We start from the raw sequence: 14,367 nt of genomic DNA on the forward strand, positions 1-14,367 counted from the left end.
CTAAAAAATTTATCACGCCTTTGGCCCAACACTACACCTACTGCATAATCACTAGCATCGCACATCAACTCGAAGGGCTCCTTCCAATCTGGTACTATCATGATTGGTGCTGTCACCAATGCCTTCTTGATCTTCTCAAATGCCTGCAGACAATCATCATCAAAAATAAAAGTAGATTCTTTTTCAAGCAAATTACACAAAGGTTTAGTAATCTTAGAAAAATCTTTGATAAATCTACGATAAAACCCAGCGTATCCTAAGAAACTCCTAATCCCTTTGATGTTCTTCGGTGGTGGAAGCTTTTCAATTGCAACCACTTTGTCTCTGTCTACCTCTAATCCCTTAGAATACACTTTATGTTCAAGAACAATACCCTCTTGGACCATAAAATGACACTTCTCTCAATTAAGAACTAAGTTCTTTTCTTGACATCTCTGCAAAACGAGGGAAAGATTATGTAAACAGTGATCGAATGAAGAGCCAAATACCGAGAAATCATCCATGAAGACTTCCATGATGTCTTCCACCATGTCTGCAAATATGGTCATCATACATCTCTGAAAAATAGCAGGTGCATTGCATAGCCCAAAATGCATCCTCCTAAAATCAAACGTTCCATAGGGGCACGTGAATGTTGTCTTCTCTTGATCTTCTGGTGCTATAGCAATCTGGTTATAACCTGAATAACCATTTAAAAAACAGTAGTGACAATAACCAGCAAGTCTATCAAGCATTTGATCAATAAAAGGTAATGGAAAATGATCTTTACGTGTGGCATTGTTCAAATTCCTATAATAATACATACTCGTCATCCAGTCACAGTACGAGTAGATATTAGTTCATCATTTTCATTCTTTACCACAGTCATTCCACCCTTTTTAGGCACTACTTGCACAGGAGACACCCAACTGCTGTCAGAAATAGCATATATAACTCCAGCATTTAACAATTTCAACACTTCATTTTTTACTACCTCTTTCATGGCTGGATTTAACCTTCTCTGATGATCCACATAAGGAGCGTATGACTCTTCCATTAAAATCATATGCATGCATATGGTGGGACTAATCCCCTTGATATCAGAAATCGACCACCCAAATGCAGTTTTAAATTTTCTCAACACTCTCAACAATTTCTATTTTTCATCTAAAGTAAGAGAGGAAGAGATAATTACAGGATATGTCGACTTCTCACCCAAGAAAGCATAGCAAAGATGGCTTGGCAATTCCTTCAAAACAGGGGACGAAGGTATTATCTTTGAACATTTTTTTTCTTCCAACTTCTCCTGTGCGCCTTCCTTCACCTTTGGCAATTCTTCAAGAGCTAAAAGTTGCTCTCTCAATTCCCAATCATCATCAACTCTACTTACAGTACTAGAAAGGCATCTTTCTAATAGATTTTCTGCTATATGATCTATACCAATCTCAGCAACACAAGAGTCAATTATATCAATACTTTTACAAGTACTCACCTCGTCGTTACCTTTAATGGCATTATAGATGTTGAATATCACAACTTCCCCACCAACTCTCAAGGTGAGTTCTCCTTTGTGTACATCTATCAATTCTTTTCCAGTGGCTAAGAAAGGTCGCCCAAAAATCAATGGGGCATCTTGATCTTCCTCCATATCAAGTATTACGAAATCAACAGGGAAGATAAACTTGTCAGCTTTTGTCAAAACATCTTCAACAATTCCACGAGGATAGGTGAGTGACCTATCTGCAAGTTGCAAAGTTATAGTGGTTGTTTTTACCTCCCTAAGCTCCAAGTCCCTATAAATAGAAAATGGCATACGATTAATACTCCCTCCAAGATCACATAAAGCTTTATTAACATGACTACTACCAATAATACAAGGAATAGTAAACTCCCTGGATCTTTTAGTTTTTGTGGTAACTTCTTTTGGAGAATGGCGCTGCACTCTTCTGTCAACTTCACTGTCTCGAACTCTTGCAACTTCCTCTTCTTTGACATCACATCTTTTATGAACTTTGCATAGTTTGGCATTTGCTCTAAAGCATCAGCAAATGGAATGTTGATGTGAATCTTCTTGAAAATCTCCAAAAATTTTGCAAATTGATCATCAATAATCTTCTTCCTAAATCTCTGTGGGTATGGAAGAGTCGGCTTAAATACTGGAGGTTGTTCTACTTCAACTTCAGCTTTGGATCCCTCGGTTTCAACTTCTTCAACTGTCTTCTCGCTTTCCTCATTCTCTTTGGATTTTTTAACATCAAGTTCTCTCTCACTTCTCAAAGTTACAGCTTTGTATTGCTCCTTTGAATTCACTTCAGTATTACTTGGGAATTGACCTCTATTTTGATCTCTCAATGCATTAGCCAACTGTCCAATCTGTGTCTCCAATGATTTCATTGTGGCACCCATATTTCCCATGTGAGTTTCCATGCCATCAAGACGAGATTCAGTCCTAGCCATCTTTTTACTAGATTCAGCAACAAATGTCCCCACTAGATCCTCAAGTGAAGGTTTTCCTTCCCCCTTCGATGCATTGAACCCCACTGGAGGATTCAACACATTCTTATTATTAGCATATGAAAAATTCGCATGATTTCTCAAATCAGGATTATAAGTGTTAGGGGGAGGGTTACCTCGATATCCTCCGTATCCACCAAAATTCCTATTGTTGATATAATGAGCCTCATCAGGAATATGGGGTTCATCAATAACAACCGATGCATTTTCAACCTCTGGTGTACTAACTTTATTCATAGCTGCAATTTGAGTTGTAAAAGCTGAAACTTGTGCAGTCAGTGATGTAATAGGATCTACGGCATAAATTCCAGCTGGTTTCTTTACTCCTGACCTCTCAGACGGCCACTGATAACTGTTAATGGTCATCTATTCAAGCAAATCATATGCTTGCTCAGGTGATTTGGCAAATATCGTGCCACCAGCGGCTGCATGCACAGTGCCTCTTGTTTGTCCATTCAAACCATTGTAAAACAATTCAATTTGTACCCAATATTCAAAACCATGGTTTGGACACCTCCTCAACAACTCCTTATACTGTTCCCGTGCCTCATATAATTGCTCAAAGTTTGTCTGCCTAAAAGTACTTATCTCAATTTTCAACTGTGCAGACTTCACAGGTGGAAAATATTTAGCACGGAACTTGGTTGCTAGCTCTTGCCATGTAGTGATACTCCCCAAATGAAGCGATTGGAGCCATCATCTTGCTTGGTCCCTAAGATAAAAAGGAAACAAGCGCAATCGAATTGTATCATCAGGAACACCATTTATCTTTACCATGTCAGTGATCTCAAAGAATGCTCTGAGATGTAGATGAGGATCTACAGTAGCGGATCCCCCAAACTGGTTCTGTTGAACCATGTTTATCAATGCGGGCTTGAGCTCAAAGTTGTTTGCATTAATAGTCCCTCGTGCTATGCTCGAATAATGAGCATTTAGTACCGGCCTAAAATGATCTCTGATGGGTATTGCAGGGGGTGGATTTTCATTATCTCTGATGTCAGCCATTGCTTGAATCTCTTCTCTTCTCGCGTTTCTTAATCTTCTTATGGTTCTTTCGATCTCGGGATCAAAGATAAGCAAGTCAAGATTTTGCGATCTTCGCATGCACTGTCAAACAAAGATAAGAAACAAATCAATTTTTTATTATAATACAATAAAAACAACTCTAAAATAAAATCAAGACTAATTGGTAACAATACTAATATAAATTTAAAATAAACATTCCCCGGCAACGGCGCCAAAAACTTGTTGTGTATTTTCTTGATTGCTCGCAAGCGCACGGCGTCAAGTTATAGTAAAATGTATTTTCGAGTACAAGTGTCGATCCCACGAGGATTGTATATATAAATGTATATTAGTACTTGTGATTAAAATACTCTCGACTTTATTTAGAATAATCAATTAAAAGATTTGTTTGCAAGAATAACTAAATTGCAAATGGATTTAAATGTAACACCAATTTATAACAATTACAGTGGAATAAAAGATCTAGAGGTCCGATTTCACGCAACTGTCCACCATGTGTAATTTATTGTAGCTATTTATAAAAATCCTTCTTATTCATTAGCCAAGAATCCTATAATTACATACTCCCTCTCCCGAGTGTTGAGTAGACTGTAATTATTTAAAAATGGATTGCAACATTCCCATCAACAATCTATAAATAAATAACACAACAAGCACTAGATTCTCTATTGGCTTCGATAGCAATATAGGCCCTCCCGAACTCTATAAATACCATTGATGTATTTTTCTCATTTCTTGTTTATAATTTCCTCTTCCAAGTGATAAATTGTAAACATATAAATCATTCAAATTATGGCCAATAAATTGAAAGCATTAAGATTAGAACAATACAAATGAACAATAAAAAGAACTTAAATAGCTTAGTTCATAGATTATAACACATGGTTTCTAGTTTTGTTCCATCTTTCCTCTAGAAATAAAAATTAGTTCATAATAAAAAAATCAAAACGACAAAACATGGTTTTAAAACAAGACATATAAAATAAAAATAAAAGAAAGAAGAACTTAGAACAAGAGTTTGAAGTGCTGATTCCGTCCCCGGCGTTGTGCAGCAGATTTCTCTAAAGAACTTGAGGAAATTGAGTCTTCAATCTCCTAGCAGCAGCCTCCACTCTTCCCTTGGCTCCCCAATACCCTAGATGGTAAGTAAATGATGTCCTTTTATAGTCCAGACAAGCCTCTATTCGTAGCACACCAATATCTTGGACTTTCATGCGCAGTACAAAAAACTACAGATTTTCTGGATTCTGTTTTTCAAGGAGTGCGGGTGCGGTCAAGAGGACACCGCGGGTGCGCTGCTGCTTCTGGTGTGTGAGCGAAGGTGTGGTGCTTGTTTTATCGCGGGTGCACTGCCTTACCGCGGGTGCGCTGCTGCTTCTGTATTTTTTTATCTTTTGCACTTTCCAATTCAACACTTTAATATTTCACACTCTCATTCTAAGCTTCCAAACTATAAAAACAAAAACAACAACAAATTACATAAAACATGTTCAAGAATCACAGAATTCCAAGTTAAAAACAAGTAATAAAAGTACAATAAATTGCACTTATCACTAGACTATGCCTATTTGATAAATATTTTCATGTTTAAAACAAATAGACGAGTATTATTTATATAATTATTTCAAATATTTATTGACTTGTTATTAATTTAATATGTTGTTTCTGATCATATTGTTTATTTGTGTATTTCTCATTATACTTGTTATTTGCGAACTTTTATAAATTATTTTCTACAATAAGATGGCATTTTTTACTTTTCGTCTCATGCCCCATCGAACACGGGTACGACCCTGGACACGGTACATCAAACTTAAAAATGATCTAATTTTCTCTCCAAAACTTCTCTTTCTTCTTGACTGAAATCATGGTAGTAAAACTTATAAACAAAATAAAAAATGTCATATAGAAAAAATGATCTGAATCCATCAACCGGACTCAAAGCATTATTTAGAGTAAGAAGTTTCATAGTGCTCTTTGTAAATCTCTCATCAATTCCATCAATTGAAATATATTATTACGTCTTAATATTTCAAAATGATATTGAGCATTAACTGTTATATTATTTTTCAGATGACTAAGAACGTTTTGTACCTCGCGTGTAGCAATCATCAAAGTCTGGCACCTCAATATCATTACTTTCACAAAACTTCAACACATTCCAAATAAATCTTTTCCCATCTACCATATCAGATCTGCTGAAGATTTAATCTAATCATAGAAACCAAATTCCTAAAATTCAAAATATCTTTGTCATTATTTTGTAATGTCTGACACAATTTATCTGGTATTCCCAAAATTTCATGCATAAAAAACAATACAAATAAAAAGTCAAATATTTTATATCCAAGTATTAATCTTTAGCCTCTCCTTGAATCTTACTATTGTGACATTTGTAAACAAGATCTTAAAGAAGTGTACTCACTAACCAAACAAACCAATGAATCTCTTAACATAGTTGAAATGTGAACTCCAACGAGTAGCTCCAACTCATATCAAAGAACAATCTTGATTAGCTGAAGTCAACCCAACTGATTCAGCTCCACTCAACAACGATGATGAACCTTATTATATATGGAACAAGAACCATCCAATAGGTAACACAATTGCCCCTATAAGAACCAGATGGTTGATTATCAATCAGTTTTTACATGCTGTATTTATTTCTAATGTTGAACATAAAGAATTGGTGGACATTTAATTGATAGTAGCTGGATTGATGTTATGCAAGAAGAGCTCAATTAGTTTATTAGATCATCATGTCTGGGAATTAGTTCCAATACTCTCTCATCATTCAGTTATATGTACAATATGGGTGTACAAGAAAAAAGTAAATGAAGATGGAACCGTTGTAGGAACAAAGCAAGACTAGTTGTCCAAAGATTTAGGCAAGAAAAATGAATTGATTATGATGAAACATATGCACCAATAGCTAGACTAGAAGTCATTCGTATATTTCTTTCTTATGTCTCTTACAAAAATTTCAAAATATATCAAATGGATGTAAATAGTACATTCTTGAGTGTATAACTACTAGAAAAAGTATATGTTGAACCCCCACCATGTTTTGTCAACCATTTATTTCTCGATTAAGTCTATCACTTAAACAAAACTTTATATGTTTTAAAACAGGTTCCAAGAACTTTGTGTGAAACACTTTTAAATTTCTAATCGAACATGATTTTGTTATAACCGTTGTTGATAGACTCTATTTAAATTCACCAAATGAGATCATATATTGCAAATTTATGTTGATGATATTATTTTGGGTTAACTAACTCCAAATTATGTGAAACGTTTACTAAACTGATGCAAGCCAAGTTTTTAATGAGTATAATGAGTGAACTGACATTCTTTATTGGTTTGCAGGTGAAACAATTGGATAATTTATTTGCATCAGTCAAACTAAGTATACAAAGAAACTAATCGAGAAATTTGGGATGGAAACTTGTTCCGCAGCAGCGACCCCGATGAGCTTATAAGTTAAACTAGACAAAGATGAAGTAGAATATTAGTTGAGGTAACCATGCATCGAGATTTAATATGTTTTTATTATACCTAACTGTCATTCGACCTGATATTGTATTTGATGTCTGTATGTGTGCTCGGTTTCAGTCTAATCCTAAACAATATTATTATTTAGCTACCAAGTGTATTCTTAAATATCTTAAAGGCACACAAAATGTGAGTCTATAGAATGCTAAATACTCTCTTTTCAATTTAAATGAATATTCATATGAAGATTATGCAGAGTATAAGCTTGATCGAAAAAGTACTAGTGGATCATGTCAGTTTCTAGGAGACAGAATGATCTCATGATTTAGCAAGAAGAAACTTCCCTTGCAACATCCACAAATGATGCAGAATACATAGCCGTAGGAAGTTGATGTGCCCAAATAATCTGGATTCAACAACAGTTGATGTGCCCAATTATACACTCTAGGATCAAACACATTGATGTCAGACATTACTTTACCAGAGATCATGCATTGAGGAAGGATATAAAGCTGGAATATGTCACAACTGAACAACAAGCAGCAGATGTATCCACCAAGCCATTACCTGATACTAAGTTTTCTTTCTTCAGAAATTTTTTAGGGCTCATTGATTTATCTTGATCTCTTATTAAGGGGGGACTTTGAGTTTTTTTTTTTTAAAAAAAATCAGTTGGTAAGACAGAAGTTGGTTACTCTTGAGCTTAACTGACTGTCAGTTTAGTATCTCAACTGAACTAGTCATCGTGTTCTCAGACTACCTGATCTCGTCATTTAGTAGACGAAATTCTTAACTCAGTTTAGTTCCTCATACGAAATTCAAAAAGTCACCATACTTATATTCAATCTAGACCATTTACATTCTTTGCACTCGGCACTTTTCTGCAATTTCTAATCCTTCTGCTTCCAATCGCAGTAGTCATCTCATTTTGTCAAACACCTTCAAATACTCACAAAATTATTCAATGGCAGCAACCACAACACATGCTTACGCATGAACACTCTTGCAGTCGACTTCGACTCCATCTACGTATGTAATATACTTCATTTACATGAGTTTTCAAGGCGGCTGAGTTATCTGGACTCAAATATTTTCTAGGCTCTTCGTTGGACATATATGTGCCTGAGTTGCTGAGTATCTATGATAAAGGAGTTGTGACTAGTGATGAGAATATTGTTATTTCTATTGGAGGAAATGAAATCATCTTGGACGAGGGTTTCTTTGCTCATTTCTTTTAGTTGCCCTCTAAAGGGTTAACCAATTTCCACACTATTGAGGCCATCAACATTGAAGAAATGCTTGGTCTCTTCTCTGATTCTTGGAAAGCAATCAAGACATCTTACCCTAATAAATAAATGAAGCTGGAGTACCAGATCTTGTGTGATATTGTGGCAAAGTCATTATTAGCCAATGCAAGATCCTTTGCTGCAATTACTCTAAAAAAATTTGAAGCCATGACTGCAATAATCAAGGATGTGAAGGCCAACTGGTCCTCGGTTATATTCAACATCTTGAAGGTGATGGTTCAGTCCACTAAACATGAAAAAGTGGTGTTTATACATGATTTAAGGTCCTAACACACACACCATAAACACCAAAGTCGAAGGAAACAAGCAAACAAAGCAGAAATCGATTTTATGTCGTGGGAGTTGGGTGCTCGGTTTTCATGTATAAAGGTCCGGGTGAGTCTTAGCTAGAGTCAAGGCTTAGCCAGTGTCTGACATGGGTCAGGGGGAGAGTCCTAGCCAAGCTAGGACTCGAGTTAAGGGCTGGGGAGGAGTCCTAGCCATGCTAAGACTCCTACCCGAGAGAGGTTGCTGCTGCATGCCTTGGTGCAGCAGCGTCCAGGCGTCGCTGTGGTCCAGCCAAGGGTCACGGACTGGGTTAGGGTGTCTCACTATGGTCCTAAAAGGGTTCACGATGGGTTGGTTCAGGGGCTGGGGCGTCGGCTAGGTTCCTAAGTGCACAAAACTAGAGTCCACGCGTGAAGAGGCTCTCGGCCGCTGTATGTTCGTGGTTTGGTAGTCATGTTCTCGAGCTGGGTTTGGTTCTTAGGGGTTCCAAGGGTCATGTAGGGTGCATTAAAGGGTTGGTTAGGGTTTGGTTTGGTATGGCTCGGGCGTGGCTCGACAAAATCGAGACATCGCTCGGGTGGGACTTGTATAGGTCATATTAGGGTTTTCAATGCTAAAACGAATCGAAACATGCCTCACGGGGTTGGAATCATGGTTCACGAGGGCTAAAAAATATAAAAATTCTAAGTTTTGAATTTAAGAATTTTATATTAAAGTTTGGAATTTTCGGGATTAAAACGCTTTCAAAACGACTAAGTTCGAATTAATTAAAAATCCTAGTTTTTAAGCTAAATAAAATTATGAGAATTTTAATTTAAACTTAAATAATTAATTGGGACATGTTAGAGGCAATGAATTCAAGAAAAACTGTCAAAACGTAAAATGTCACGTCCATGGGTAAAACGGTCTTTTTACACATAAAAATTAGTAAACGTCATGGCAATGCTCTAAATGCTGTTTTTATGAATTTATGATTATTTCGAAATGTTTATAAACTTTAAATGATTAAATTATGATTTTAAATGTCCATGGATTTTTAAGATTTAAGGTTGACATTTAAATATATGTTGCATGCTTGGTTTCAAAAGAAAATTGGTATTTGTGCATGGTTTTATAAAGTGATGAAAATATGAAACGTTGATGAAAGTGAAGTAATTGTAACTAATGAGGATATGAGGACATGAGGATATGATTGATGATAGGTCAAGGCTCAGTTGACGATCTTATGTCGATGATGTCCCCGCAGCCCAGTACTGTGGTTTCATATAGATGGATCCATCGACTTTTGAGGATTTTGGAAAGTCACAATTAACGATATGAATTCAATAAAAGGAAAATTTTTTATGATCATAATGAAAGGATTTATGTTATGAAATGAAGAAAAGGAAAATGTCAAGGTTCATGTTATGTATGTTCATATGAATATGTTTATGAGGATATGAAAAGTTTACGAAAATGTTTATGAAAATGTTTATGAAAAGTTTATGTTTAAACTTCATGCATCATTATGAAAAGCATTTTGTTTAAAGTTTATGCATCATGAAAATATTTACGAAAATGTTATGTTTATGCATATTCATGAAAACGATATTTTAAGTACAAATATTTTTACGGTGCATATATATGTATTACTTATTATCAAGATTATAGTATGTTAAGTCTTTAGACTCACTAGATGTGAATGATGGAGGTGATTATGATAATAATGTTTATGGAGGTCTTGATGGTTGACTTTGCTGGACTGAAGGTGCACATAACTCGATGACCGACGCTAGTTTTCCGCACTAGTTATGATTTATGATTTAAGTGATGTTAAAGATATTTTTACGAATTTTTATTTATGTTTATGAGAAATTTTTGAGAGGTTATAGTATGGGCTATACTTTCAAATAATGTTAGGTTGGTAAAACTTTTGACGATTTTATGCTTTAAAATATTTTTTTTTGTATTTTTAAATGTTAGTTGGATGTTTATTTTTAAAATGGTGTCAAGATATTTTAAAGTATTTATATATATATATATATTTAATTATGGATATTAAGGAGAGACAGAAAAAAAAATTTCTAACACGTTTTAAGAAAACTAATAGCAGACGTTACAGTTGGTATCAGAGCAAGGGTCCTGTAAGGGTTGTGCTACCATCAGTGCCGCGAAGCTCAGTCGTCAAGCCTCAAACTTGTAAGTTCAAATGTTTTACATGATTTTATGATTTTACCTGCATAATTATATGAATCATATGTTTACGTTCCATGTATAATAGCTTTATGATAATATATATGCTTTAGAATTTTTACACGTTATATGATGTAAAATAAGAAATTATTTGATTTTATCGCATGTTGGCTTTGTGGTGGAATTGGACTATGTTGATTTTTGGGTTTTAGTATTGACGTTCTACTTTTTGGGCCATAAATTGATCATGAATATTATGAATGATTTTGAAACACGTAGATTTTTTAAGAAAATATTTATGATTCGTGATTACTAGTCGAATTAATTTTTGAAAATTACTCATAAGTAATAATTATTCGAGGATTGCAACGACTTTGAGAATATATAAAAAGAATAAATTGGGATTTTAAGTTTTCATAAAAGGTAATTTTGGTTATAGGAATTGCTTTTGGGTAAATAAGTTTAAAATTATCGAAATTATGTCATGGGAAAACTGTAGAAGAAAATTAAGAATATCGAAATTATGTTATGAGAAAACTTATTGAAATTAAGGACCAATTAGGATAATTTTTGGGGAAATTAAGAATTTATTTTGCAATTGTTAAGGAAATTGATGTAATGCCCAAGAATTAATCACTGTAATTATCGATGATTGATTTATCATTTCATGTGATTATGATGGGATTAATCGGGACACCGAGAAACGTATTCAGAACGAAATTATGTAATGTGCAGTGTGAGCAGCACCGCACCCGCGGCCTAGAAAGCACCGCACCCGCGGTGCATGGGCAGTAGGGTGTGCAATTCTGCCGAAGCAGGACCGCACCCGTGGTGCAGCAGCGACCGCACCCGCGGTGCTGCGTGTTGTGCGGAAATTGTGCCACTTCGCCTTATGCATGCACGGATATATATAAAGCATGCAAGTCGGTTTTCAGAGGTAAAAATCTGGAAAAAGGGTCTGAAGAAGAAAGGAGAAAATCCTTACGCCTTTATATTTCAATTCGTCCGTCTGATTTTGAATCCGACTTCGGTATTGAGTTCCTGGCAACGTAGGCTACAACTGGACGTAAGTTTTACTACGTTTTGACATGATTTAGAATTATGATATTGTCAGAATTGAATGGAATTCATATATGATGTTCTTGACATATTAGACATCGTAGAATCGAAGTCAGATTAAGAAACGGACTGATTATGAAATTGTTATGAATTTTCTGGGGTATAGTGATTTATACCGGACATATTTGAATTGTGACGGGATTACGGATTGTATTGGATATGAGTTATGGATTGTAACTATTATCTGTTGACTTGGTATTGACGGGGATATTGAAATTGTACCGTTATACCGTTGATTTTGAATTAAGTCCAGATTGATCAGATTGTTATTGATTTGGACGGTATATTGATATGAGATTATTGATATTGTCATTGCCAGACAGGCTGTGAGTTCAGGACTTCGACTGAGCCAGACACCGACGAAAGAAATGTATAAGTCAATGTGGTATTGGGAGATGGACTTGAGTCGGTTTAGACTTGGGTTTCCCTAAATCACATACTTTATTTTATTGCATGGATATTTGCATTACATTGATTAATGTACTTGTTCTCTTGAATTTAGATGACAGGTATTAGACGAGTTATCTTGTGACAGAAGTGCCGGATAGTGGTGGTATCGCCACGACACATTGCACGATGTCACAAGATAGGATGCTAGCGATAGAACTACAGTCCTTGACGGTTAGGTCAGGACACTGGATGTTTGGTTATATCGAGTAATGGAATCTATTACGGAATTCGATATAGGAACACCATATTTGGTTATATCGAGTAAAGGGTATTGGAATTCTTCTATTACGGAATTCGATATAGGAATACCAGGGCACTGGTTATATCGAGTAATAGAGATTATGGTTCCATCCTTTACGGAATTCGATATAGGAATACCACATCTAGAAACCGGGATCCCTAGACTAGGATTGAGTCTAGTCTGAATTATGATTGATGTCGACAGTTTGATTTGATATTGTTTATGTTTCAGATTTTGATACATATTCATGTTACCTGATTACATGCTTTATATTGTTTATATGATTGCATGTTTCATTGATTTATACTGAGGATTATATTCTCACCGGTATATCCGGCTGTTGTCTTGTCTGTATGTGTACTTGACAACAGGTGGGACAGGTCCAGGGTCGAAGAGATGAAGAGCTAGATCGTGATTAGAGTGGTGGCACCGGACTTGGACTAGATGTAGGGTTAAACACTTGACTTTAGTTTTAAACCCTAGTTTGAATAAATGTTGAAATACAGGATTTGTATTTTATATACTGATATGTATATATGTTGTATGTCACTACGTTCCGCATTTTTAAAAAAAATTTAGACCCTGTTTTAATTGATTAATTAGTCCCAATGATGATTAAGAACTTGATTAGCGTCCGGGTCCCCACAACAGGTGGTATCAGAGCGATAGATCCTTGAGATTGAGATAGGAGCTAGTGAGCGGGGTAGAATGTGTTTTCTTTCCTGCTTTTGATTGCTAGCATGATTTACTGCTTTATAATGCATGTTTATCTGTTTATCTGATTTGATTTGAAAACATGTATTATTGAGATTGAATCAGAACCGATTCTGGATCAGCAGTAAGATGATCCGAGGAGGCTTGAAACAGGATTATTGTTGGAATTGCTAACCCTTTTGGTTATCAGATATGCCTCCGAGGAGAATGCCAGAACAGGGGAGTACCTCGAATCCTCCCATGGATGTGACACCTACAGCAATGGAGAAATTGCTGAAAAGGTTTCAGTCATTTCATCCACCGACTTTGAAAGGAACGGAGAACTCCGTGGAATGTGAAAGTTGGTTGGACGACATTGAATCACTGTTTGAATCTTTGGAGTATACTAAGGAAAAGAGGGTGAAACTGATAATACACCAGTTGCATGACGTTGCTAAACACTGGTGGATCACGACTAAAAGGGCATTGGAACAGCGAGGTACGGCCATTACCTGGAATGTGTTCAAATCTGAATTTTATCTACGGTTCTTTCCAGTTTCTTATAGGAAGGACAAGGGAGCCGAGTTTGCAAACCTGAAACAAGGCCAGTTGAACATTAAGGATTATGTGGCTAAGTTTTCGACATTGCTCCGATTTGCTCCCCACGTAGCTGAACATGATGAGGCCGTAGCAGATCAGTTCATAAATGGCCTAAATCCTGAGATTTTTACGCTGGTAAATACTGGGAGGCCCAACAACTTCACCGATGCCCTGAACAGAGCCAAGGGAGCCGAGGCAGGCTTGATGAGGCAGAGAGAGGTTTCATTTGTGCTTCCAGCACCGGGACAGCAACAACTACCTCCTCGATTTGAAGGAGGCAGCAGCAGCAGTACCGGGAAGAAGGATTTCTTGAAGGCTAGAGGGAAGCAATTTAAGAAATCAGGGACTACTTCGTCCAGTTCGAGTGGCTCTAGACAGACCGGTCAGAGCCAGAGCTATGCAGGACCGTACTGTAGTACTTGTGGAGGGAGGCATTCCACAGATCAGTGCCGAGGAGTAGTTGGCAGCTGTCGTATCTGTAGACAGCAGGGACACTTTGCCCGA

Source organism: Primulina eburnea, chromosome 15 (genome assembly GCF_022965805.1).
Source record: "Primulina eburnea isolate SZY01 chromosome 15, ASM2296580v1, whole genome shotgun sequence".
NCBI lineage: Eukaryota > Viridiplantae > Streptophyta > Magnoliopsida > Lamiales > Gesneriaceae > Primulina > Primulina eburnea.